Source organism: Cornus florida, unplaced genomic scaffold, assembly GCF_030987335.1.
Source record: "Cornus florida cultivar Cherokee Brave unplaced genomic scaffold, ASM3098733v1 CherokeeBrave_3.0.0_Hap2_Chr02, whole genome shotgun sequence".
Taxonomy (NCBI): domain Eukaryota; kingdom Viridiplantae; phylum Streptophyta; class Magnoliopsida; order Cornales; family Cornaceae; genus Cornus; species Cornus florida.
The window spans coordinates 35,780,177-35,790,496 of NW_026775572.1; the positions used below are offsets into that span (position 1 = coordinate 35,780,177).

General features: G+C 33.1%; 1 pseudogene; it reads left to right on the plus strand.

Moving 5' to 3' along the window:
- Positions 1–512: 512 nt before the first annotated feature.
- LOC132296038 (sugar transporter ERD6-like 5) lies at positions 513–8,837 on the plus strand (annotated as a pseudogene).
- Positions 8,838–10,320: the final 1,483 nt, after the last annotated feature.

Consider the following 10,320-nt stretch of genomic DNA (forward strand, 5'->3'; position numbering starts at 1 on the left):
GTTTAAGCGGTTCAACTTTTGGCTTACGTCCACAAGAAAGACGTCAAATATTTATTTATGAAGTTCTCTGACTATATATAGGCAGAGAATCATGTTGTTAATTGAAGACAAATGAATCCTCTCCTATTTGGAGGGTTGTAATCTTGTCCACCAAATCAGGTCGTTTTAGTAAAAAGTTCAACACAAACTCTTTATTGGGACTCCGCAAGGTCTACTTTGGGCTTTGCATTACACACCAAAACAGTGTAGTATTTATTTAAATATTTTCTGTACCCAAAATATAAATGAATAAATAAATGGTTCAACAATTTGTGTGTGTGTGTGTGTATATATATATATTTGCAGTGTATGTTTGGGAGTGGTGGTGGTAATTAACGGAGAGAAATGGTGGTGTTGGCAATGGTTGGTTTTTTAGAAAGATGATTATAATTATAAATAAGGAGTAATTTTGACCCAAATATATAGCTGTTTATCAAATACGAAATTATAAGCTTGCTGATGAAATCCCGCCAATGTATATATGGGTTCTGTTTGAAGTTGTTGCTGGTATCTAATTTGGGCCAATCTTTTTGGACAATTTGGATTTGGGCCATTCTTGGGGATTTGTTTATGTAAGTTTTGGTTTGTTTGGTATATGGGCCCATAATACATCATGTGAAGTCATAGTTTGATGTGATTTTTTTTTTTAATGGGATTTACTCCTCCACTACTCTTTGCCCTTCTCTTGTGGATAGTGGACAATAAGTCTTAAAAGAGCATCCGCTATGCATCAAACACTTTCTCTATTTATTTTTTAAAAAATAGCGTGTCACATAAGCCTTGTTTAAATAAAAAATGCTTAAATGATATTCTATTTTTTTTAATAAAAATTGTTTTAAGGTATGTAACATTAATATTTCATTATTCAAAGGTGGGTCATCATCGACTATGACTAAAGATGTTAAGAAAAGAAATCAAAAGTTAATAAAGAAAATATTAAAATATAATAACAAAATAGATAAATATTATCCATATGATTGTCAGTGAAGAATGAAATAGACATCACTAATTATTTAGTAATCACATGTACAAGTCACTAATTAAGGACTCTATGGTTAACCCATACCAACCCCCTCTCTCTCTCTCTCTCTCTCTGTCTCTCTGCTTTACATAAATCTTACTCTACATTTATTCCCACCCGGATGCTCTAAGTAATTTAAATTCTTATCAGTTATCATGCATAGTCCCCAAGAAAAAAACGTAGCACATGTTAAATAAGTCTCTATTGAATTGTGTTATCCAGAGTTCACTGATGAACATGATTGTGACTGATAATCACTACAAGCGGTGACTCCGGTCATTTGTTCATAGGACCAAGCAAGCGCATAAGCAGGGCTCTCGAGCCTGGTACGGGATTCTCAAGAGTTGATTAGAGGTATCAAACACGCTAAGGAATTTCTCGCAAAAAAGCTTATCCCTTGTTGATACGAAATTCGGTATAAACTCATTGCTAAGAATCAGACTGCCCCTGTAGTTCTCATTGCCAACAACTCACAAAGTTTGAAAATGAAGGTTCGGTTCCTTGCCTCGGTTTTTTTGTTTGGTTTAACTGATTGAGTAAATTGATGTAAGGTTCATAAAATGTAAAATGATATAATTAACAGAAAATTGATCACAATAATTAATCACTTTAGATGTAACAAATAACTTTATACATAGCTGCGAGCAAAAGATCTAGTATCTTCAGTTTGTGCCTGACCTCACTGCTGCATGATCGATGCAAAGGTCAGTTGTATTTTGTCTAGCTTCTTCTGAGTTTTTGCATTTCTTCACTGCACTGATATTAACAGGCTGAGAGGAAACTCTGTGCAGTTTTAACATTAAGACTGAAATTTGGCATATGAAGAAAGATCAGAGCCCCGCTTATGCGCTTGCTTGGTCCTATGAACAAATGACCGGAGTCACCGCTTGTAGTGATTATCAGTCACAATCATGTTCATCAACGAACTCTGGATAACACAATTCAATACAGACATATTGTATATATATATTTATTTTGTTAGGAATACTGATAGGATGGTCACATGGGTAGTGTGAGTGTGACTAGAGTGTCAGGTTGAAAAGGTGAGATATGTATGTATATATTTATTTTGTTATCGAGCCTGTTCGTGAAACTATTATTGAGCTCAGTTTGTAAACTTGTTCCCGGATAAATGAGCGAGCCGAGTCTAGTGTTGTTTATATTCAATTCGTTTATAAATTGAGCTTCGTAAATGTGTTTGAACTCAGTTTATTTTTTTAAAGAATAATGCAAGTCAAGTCTAGTGTTGTTTAGACTTGGACTCGTCTATAAATTGAACCTACTAAATGTGTTTGAACTCAGTTCGTTCATTTAATAAAGAAACGCGAACCAAATAGTTAACAAGTCGAGTCGTTTCCAATTCTATTTGTGATCTTCTAATTTCCTTCACAAGATTTTCTGTTTAAGTTCTACTTTATCCAATCACCAAGGAGAACCCCCAAAAAAAAAAATAAATAAAAAATAAAAAATAAATAAATAAATAAGTAAATAAAAAAATTATGTAGTATACCTTCTAACATATCTCTATGAGCTCTACACTCTCTCTGTGAATCAGCTTTAAGAAGAATGATTCCTAGATAAACTTTAGGAAGAATAAGATTTTAATATAATCTTTCACAAATATTTAGTAAGAAATTACTAAAATGGCAAAAATAATATTTAAAAATTATAATTTAAGCTGAAGTCGCCTTAATATGTTTTTGTGAATTTTTAAAACTTGTTGAAAGGATGCCATGTGGCTAGTGGAAGACTGGTATTGGGATATGGAATTGGTATTATTTCTTATGTGGTACTTCCATTAACTTTTTACATTTCATATTTGATTTAATGGTCTATGTAGCAGATTTTAATATTTGCATTTTATTGCTGAATAGGTACCGTTTATATTGTAGAAATATCACCAAAGAATCAAAGGGGAGCATTTGCAGGACTTAGTCAGGTATAGGGGTGCAACTTGGGCGCTAGCCAGCCCAACCGAGTGCAGCCTATAAATTTTAAAATCTGCACATATAAATTTACTATTCGAATTTCAGTCGAGTTGAATATTTTGAAGAACCCAATCTTATTCAGTTTGGGCTGAGTTCAACCGAACCCAATCCCAAAATTCAAAGTAAATATTTCATAAAAAAAAAATAATAATAAATAAAAAAAAAAAAAATTCAAGATTAACAGAAACCCTAACTTTTTCTCTCCTCATCCTTCTCTTTTCTCTCTATATCTAGATTTCAATTAATATATGGTCACCATTTTCAGAATAAAAAACAGGTGAGAGCCTCAATTCATAGGGCAGGAACAAGCTTCCACAAGACTTGAATCCACGAATTAAGAACTGCTACCTTGTGAAACCCAGTTCATATTGATGAACAAACTGCAACTCCGGCGAGATCTCAGCTTAAACCATCCATAGAAGCCGGCGAGATCTGAGCTTAAACCGGAGGGACTTGGACGGAACGACAAGATCCTTTTTTTGTGATCGACGAAATGGGCCTCACGTTGTCAAAGACGTCACTACAAAACCCAATGACTCGGTCTAAACAGCACCGCCGCAGGCAACGGCACTCCGGCGCTGAGGATGTGAACGGGGTTTTTCAAGGGTTCGCCATCGCCGCAACACCACACATGTGGGTCACGTTGTGCCGCCGTAAGGCAGATGTTGTGTCGCCACCACCGTGCTCATCCTTCGCCGGATGATTTCACAGCCGGAGTATAGAGAGAGAGAGGAGAAGGGCAATTACAGCTGGATATTGCTTATATTTATATGAAAATAATGTGTGTCCTTTGGTAAACCTTTACCCTTATATTTATATTTACCACTTAAGCTGGATATTGTTTGTATATCATTTAAAAAATAAAATTTGATTTCCAAGATTTAATTCTAATATCGCATGGATGTATTAAAGTCAATTATATTTCCAAATTTTGTTTCAAGTATGAAATTATGAAAAACAGGGTGTTCACAAGATGTGTTTCATTTTTTTTTACAAAATATTATGCTTATAACAGATTTTTGCTCTTTCACTCCAATCTAAAGTAAAAACACTTTTAACAGTAAATTTTAATAAATAATAACAAAAAAATTTTAACTGTAAAAAAAAAACAACAGTTACCTGTGAATCTCGACCCGACCCGTTCAAAAATATTTGGTTTTAGTTATAACCTAACCCATGTTGAATGCAATTCGGATTGGCCCAACCCAACCCGAATTCGGGTTGAGATTGGGTTGGGACCGAATTGGATTGGGCCAGCCCAACTTGCACCCCTAGTTAGGTAGATATTGGCATTATTAATTGGATTTAAGGATAAAATTTTCCCTCGTGCGCTTAATTATGTATTGACAATGCTATACTTAATGGTAGGCTGTGGCCAGTTACTCTTCTTCTTCATTGGTTTATTTGTCAACTGGCGCACCTTGGCGTTAATTGGTAACTTCTTTTTGCTTATATTATGGATATGAAGGTGAAAAGGCTAGTCTAGTGTACGATGCTTCCGTTGTTGCGGGGTCTGGACAGGGTAATCTTACCTCTAAATGCGAAGAGTCTCAAAATTGAACAATCTTACAGTTGTGCCAACGCCCACCCTTATGTAATCGATAGTTGTCTTCTAATTTGAATCGGTTTTCAGGAACTTTACCCTGTATGGCACAGCTTCTAGGTCTATTCTTCATTCCAGAGTCTCCGAGATGGTTGGTGAGTTGAATACAAATTCCTGTTAAAATTGATTTTTAGGTGCTCCTTAATGAGAACTTAAAAAAAAAGGGACTTTTCTTAATTCTATTTGTTTGGGGTTCTCAATCAAACTTTTAGCCAAAAACATGTTATAACCAAATTTAACAAATACATAGATCAACTTTTCTAGCACAAGCATCCATTAAGAGACTCAATTCTTGAGTGCACTCACTTGCAGGCAAAGATTGGCCGTGAGGAATACAAAGCTGTTTTACAGCGCTTTAGGGGAGAGAATACTGATGTTTCTCAAGAAGCTGCTGAAATTAAAGTAATAACTACCAATCAGGAACAAAAAATTTTAATTTTCTAGTTTATTTATTTATTTTTTGGTGCATATAAATAAAAAGTGTTTTAAGTTTATTTTCATTTGTACAGGATTACACAGATACGCTCCAAAGATTATCAAAAGCTGAATTTATAGACTTATTTCAAAGGAAATATGCATATTAAGTCTTTGTGAGCCCAACAGAAGAATCCTGAATTAATGTGCCTTGTTTTTCTTTTATGACTTATTTAATCTCTATAAAATTCAAAAATTTGTGCAGGTAGGAGTTGGGCTAATGGTGTTTTAACAATTTGGTGTGCAGAATGGATTTGCATTCTATGCAACCGAAATTTTAGAATTAGCTGGCAAAACTATAGCCATTGTTGAGTAAAGCTCCTAATACTTACTATGACGAATTGCATTGAACCTCCCTCGGCGTGTAACATTTTGCAGTAAACCCCCTTTCAAAAAAATCCTTCCAAGTAACCCAGTGGGGTTACTTTTTGACTTACTACCAAAATTACCCCTATCAAGTCGCCCGGGGGTTGGCAATATGCCTAATTGTGTGAAGTTTGCTAAAATAATTAATTTTTTTTGTCTTTCTTGAATAATAATATTTGAACTAATATTTTATACATGACCATACTTTTAATTAAAGGAAAACATTAAATAATAATAATAATAATAATAATAATAATAAAACCTTGACTTGGTGGGGGTATTTTAGTAAAAGTAACCCTCCTCGGTTGGGGGGTTACTGCAAAATGCTTCTAGCGGTTTTTTTTTTTTTTTTTTTTTTTTTTTTTTTTTTTTTTTTTAATGCAAATCACCCTAATTGTTAATGTAAAAAGAAGAAGATATATTTTAATCTTTGGTTTTTGGCAGATTTTAATAGTGAGATTGGGAAGATGGCAGTGGCTGTTGTTCAGGTTCTTTCATTTTGATGTATTTTGAATGTTGAATATATATATATTGAAAATTTATGCATAATGCAATATAAACATTGTACATATTCTTTTATTCAGATTCCAATTTTTATTCTGGGTGGCTTTTTTATGAATAGATCTGGAAGAAGACCACTTCTGATAGTTAGAATGTAATATCTTTCTTTGAGTTTATATGTAGGTGATCTAAAAGTTGGTACTAATAATATATTTGTCCCTCCAGGCTTCTGCAGCTGGAACATGCTTGGGTTGCCTTGCCTCCTCACAAGATTGGCAATCTTATTCCAGGTTTCTTCTAAATCAAAATTCATATATTTCACCAATGGGCATTAGTCTAGATGGTATGATTATAAGTGTGAGCGACTTTGTTTGAATGTTTGGAAAAAAATTAAAAAAAAAATCACATGCCTCCATAGTTTTTGTCATTTTTTTTTTTTTTTTTTTTGTTATTTTTACTATTTATTGAATGACTTGCCTCATGTAGGACCTTCAACAGTGGACGGAGGGCACTCCCATTTTGGCATTTAGTGGCGTAATGGTAATGCACTTTAACTGAGAAACCTTCTTTACCTTAATCCAAAAAAAAAACTTAGAAGGAAGAGTTGAAAAAAAAATAATAATAAATAAAACCCCAAATGGATAGCCTATAATTGCAAGGTCCTCACCTCAGGTTGGGAGTTGGAATTTTTTTAGGCAAGCTCTCACCAGTAATTGCCTGGTGCATGTGAGATTGGGAACTGCATTTACCCAGTTGTGGACTATGAACACTTTAAGAGGCACGACACCACGATCATCGAGAAAGAAAAAAAGAATTGTTTTGTTTTTGTCATACTTTTGTCGTATTTCCTATATCTAGAAGGGCCACTAAGTCTGTGCTAGGGTGTTAAATTATTGAGTTCCATACTTGAAGCTTTGGTTTATAGCTGAGCTTTTGCTAATCAATAATTAATCAAGTCATTGGGCTGGCTGATTAATCTCTTTTGCTAATCAATTATTAATCAAGTCATTGGGCTGGCTGATTAATCTATTGTTTAGGTGTATCTAGCATCTTTTGCATTAGGCATGGAAGGTATACCATGGCTTATATCATCAGAGGTTAGTGAACATACTTTTGACTTTAACTCTACATCCTCAAATCGAATTCTTTATCTTTAACATTACAAAATTTTCATTCCAGATATACCCTATTACCGTTAAAGGTTCGATTGGAAGTCTTGTGACTTTGGTCTCCTCGTTTGGTTCTTGGCTTATTGTTTACACTTTCAATTTCCTATATGGATGGAGTTCAGCAGGTGCTCTCTCTCTCTCTATACATATATATATGTGTACATGCTGCATATATATATATATATCTGTGTGCATCGTTACGTATAGTTTTATACTTGGACATAATTATTGTGGACAATGTTTTGTGAGATATATTTTGTAATTGGTTAATTTCGATGTCAAAACAAGTCCGATCGAGTTGTAATTTTTGATGTAAAAATATCGAAGATTGAAGATCGGATGCATATTCGAAGAAGGTCAAGTGTTCATGATAAACTATACTCCGAGATGATGAGAACAATGCTATAAGAAGTTTTGAGAGGTAGTGAGAACATTTAGAAAGGGTTTTGAAAGGTTTTGAACAATATTTTACATTCTGTCAATCTTGAACTAGTTCAAGATTTATCGAACAGGTTCAACTTGAACTGGTTCAAAATTTATCGAACAGGTTCAACTTCAGCAGAGTGGCAATTTTAGAGTCTGTCCATCTTGAACCGGTTCAAGATTAATCGAACAGGTTCAAGACGTCCTGGTACTATTCTAACTTCAGTTTCCTTCTTTTGAATGTTTCCTTTTTGATCCCAACTTCCTTCTAAGTCCTATACACGAAATTTATCATATTTTCTAAGGGATTAGGGCTTCCAAAACTCCATATAAACCATGCCATATACATTGGTTTATCGATGGCTTGAGGGAAAATCAATTCTATATTTTGAGAAAGCCTTCTAGAGAGAGAAAATTCAGAAAATCAAATCTGATTATTCTGAATTTATTTATGAGAGCATACACATATATTTATGAATGATTCAGTGGTGTTGTTTTCTATCTCATCGGAATCGGAGCTATACTGAAGATTCAGATATTCCAGATGAGAAGCAGGATTTAATTCTTCTATAATTGAGTTTAGATCTTGAAGAACAGAAATAAGCGCTATCACACTTTGAAAGGGTTGGAGCATTTGTGGAGTGCTTTATGATCTACCTGCTACTTTTCTACAAATATCAAGTGTAAGCCTAAGATCAAGTTGCTGTTGGACGGGGAGTCGCAAAGCCAGAGGATCGTCAGCGGTTGGTGTGGTGTAGAACGATAGGGTGTGAGCCAGGGTCAAAGTTCGGTATACTTTGTTTCAAATATAGTGGATTGGTTTACTTTAGACTGCATAGTCCACGAGGTTTTTCCCATAACAGTTGACGTATTTTATTAATTGGGGTTTCCTCGCTAAAAATCCTGGTGCAATCTCTCTAAACTTAACTTGCTTTATTTTTCAGTATTTATATTTATGATTGTGGATGTTTAATTGATCATGCAATTTAATCAATCATAAATTAAGCAAGTTGACCTAATAATCAGATCTAGGTCATTAAAGGAGTTAATCACAATTAAAATCAATTGTTTCCGCATCCCGCATAACTCTTGTTTTACATGTTTCAGGCACATTCTTTATATATTCATCCATCTGTGGCTGTGCTATTCTATTCATTGTAAAATTGGTGCCAGAAACCAAGGGGCGGATGGTAGAAGAAATACAAGAATCAATTACCCATACTTTTTCACTAAGAGGAACTTTGCTAGCATAGCCACAACTTTAGGCCTAAGGAGAAAATCCTAAAGAAGTCTTTTTGATATTTAATATATTAATATAATTAATATTGACTAAATCACTATATTGTAAACATATATATTGTTTGATGGTTTTAGAAAACTTTTAACTTTCGTTTTGTCATATATTCTTGAATTTTTTTTTTGTAATTTAGGAACTTGCTTTAATGTATTATTGTTCCAGTAGAGGATTTACAAGATTGAATGATTGAATTATGTTAAGTTCAATAACTTTATATAATTAGTTAATTAAATATATATATATATATATTAGTAATTAGGTATACTTGATTAATAATTGGGACAATTACGTATAAGTGGTCTTAGCATAGCTATATTACCATTACATGAACGTAGTTTACGTATTTACAAGAACATGAACTAAACGTCAAGGCACTTTATTTAACCCCTTTAGTAAGTTTAAATTATATTTTCACCCCTAGAAGTTTATTTTATGCACAATTTACCCAAAGAACAACTTATCCAAGTCTTAGAATTTTGTCAAACAGTACTTAGAAACTGTTACATAGCATTAGAATTAGGAGACACAACACGTAGTCTACAAAGAAGAATTGAAGAACTTAGATCTAGAATTCTATTAATACAAAATATTTTAGAAGCCAGACGGCAACTATTTTAGTTTATGAATAGACTCAACTTTAATAATTTAGACACCTCTATAAAACGACTCGGAGAAAATCTTGATTATATTAAAGAACAAGTAGTACAGAATTCTAGTCCAAACAATTTAGATAACAAGATAATATTAGTCGCAATTAAAGATATCAATAGTGATATTAAGAATATTGCTGAAAATCAGAAAATAATCATAAACTCTTTAAAATCCCTTAAAACCGATATCCAAAAATTATTACAATAGTTTTATGAGCACCTGTAGTCCTGATTATTTAACCGTGTTAGCTGAACTTTACAAAATTGATAAAAAACCCATAGGATTTACTAGCTTTAAAATAGATGTACAGTCAACTAATATACATATTAGACAAAATAACTTTTTAATCTAGTTATTACTCCAGTTATCTGATAAAGTTAACAAACTTGAAGAGAAATTAGAAGTAATACAAGAAAGTATTTCCAGAGAATCTTCTAAAGAATTATCTAAATTATCAGATAAAATAAAAGAAATAAAATTATCAACCAATAACCAGTCCTCACTTGCAACAACCAAGCGTGTAAATTTATTACAACCCCAACCTCATAAGCAAATACCAAAATGGCCATTATCCTTAGAAAAGCCAAAGAAATAATTAGAGTAGAAGATTTATATGATAATGAACATGATGCTAAAAAATATATAGAACAAGGAATGAAGAAGGTAAAAAATAAAGTTAATCTTTATTCCAATAATTTATTAGACTTCCAGAGCAAGATATATAATCATTTTAGCCAAAAAAAAAATAAGTGCAGTCAACAATCAAATTATTTTAGACCTTATAACAT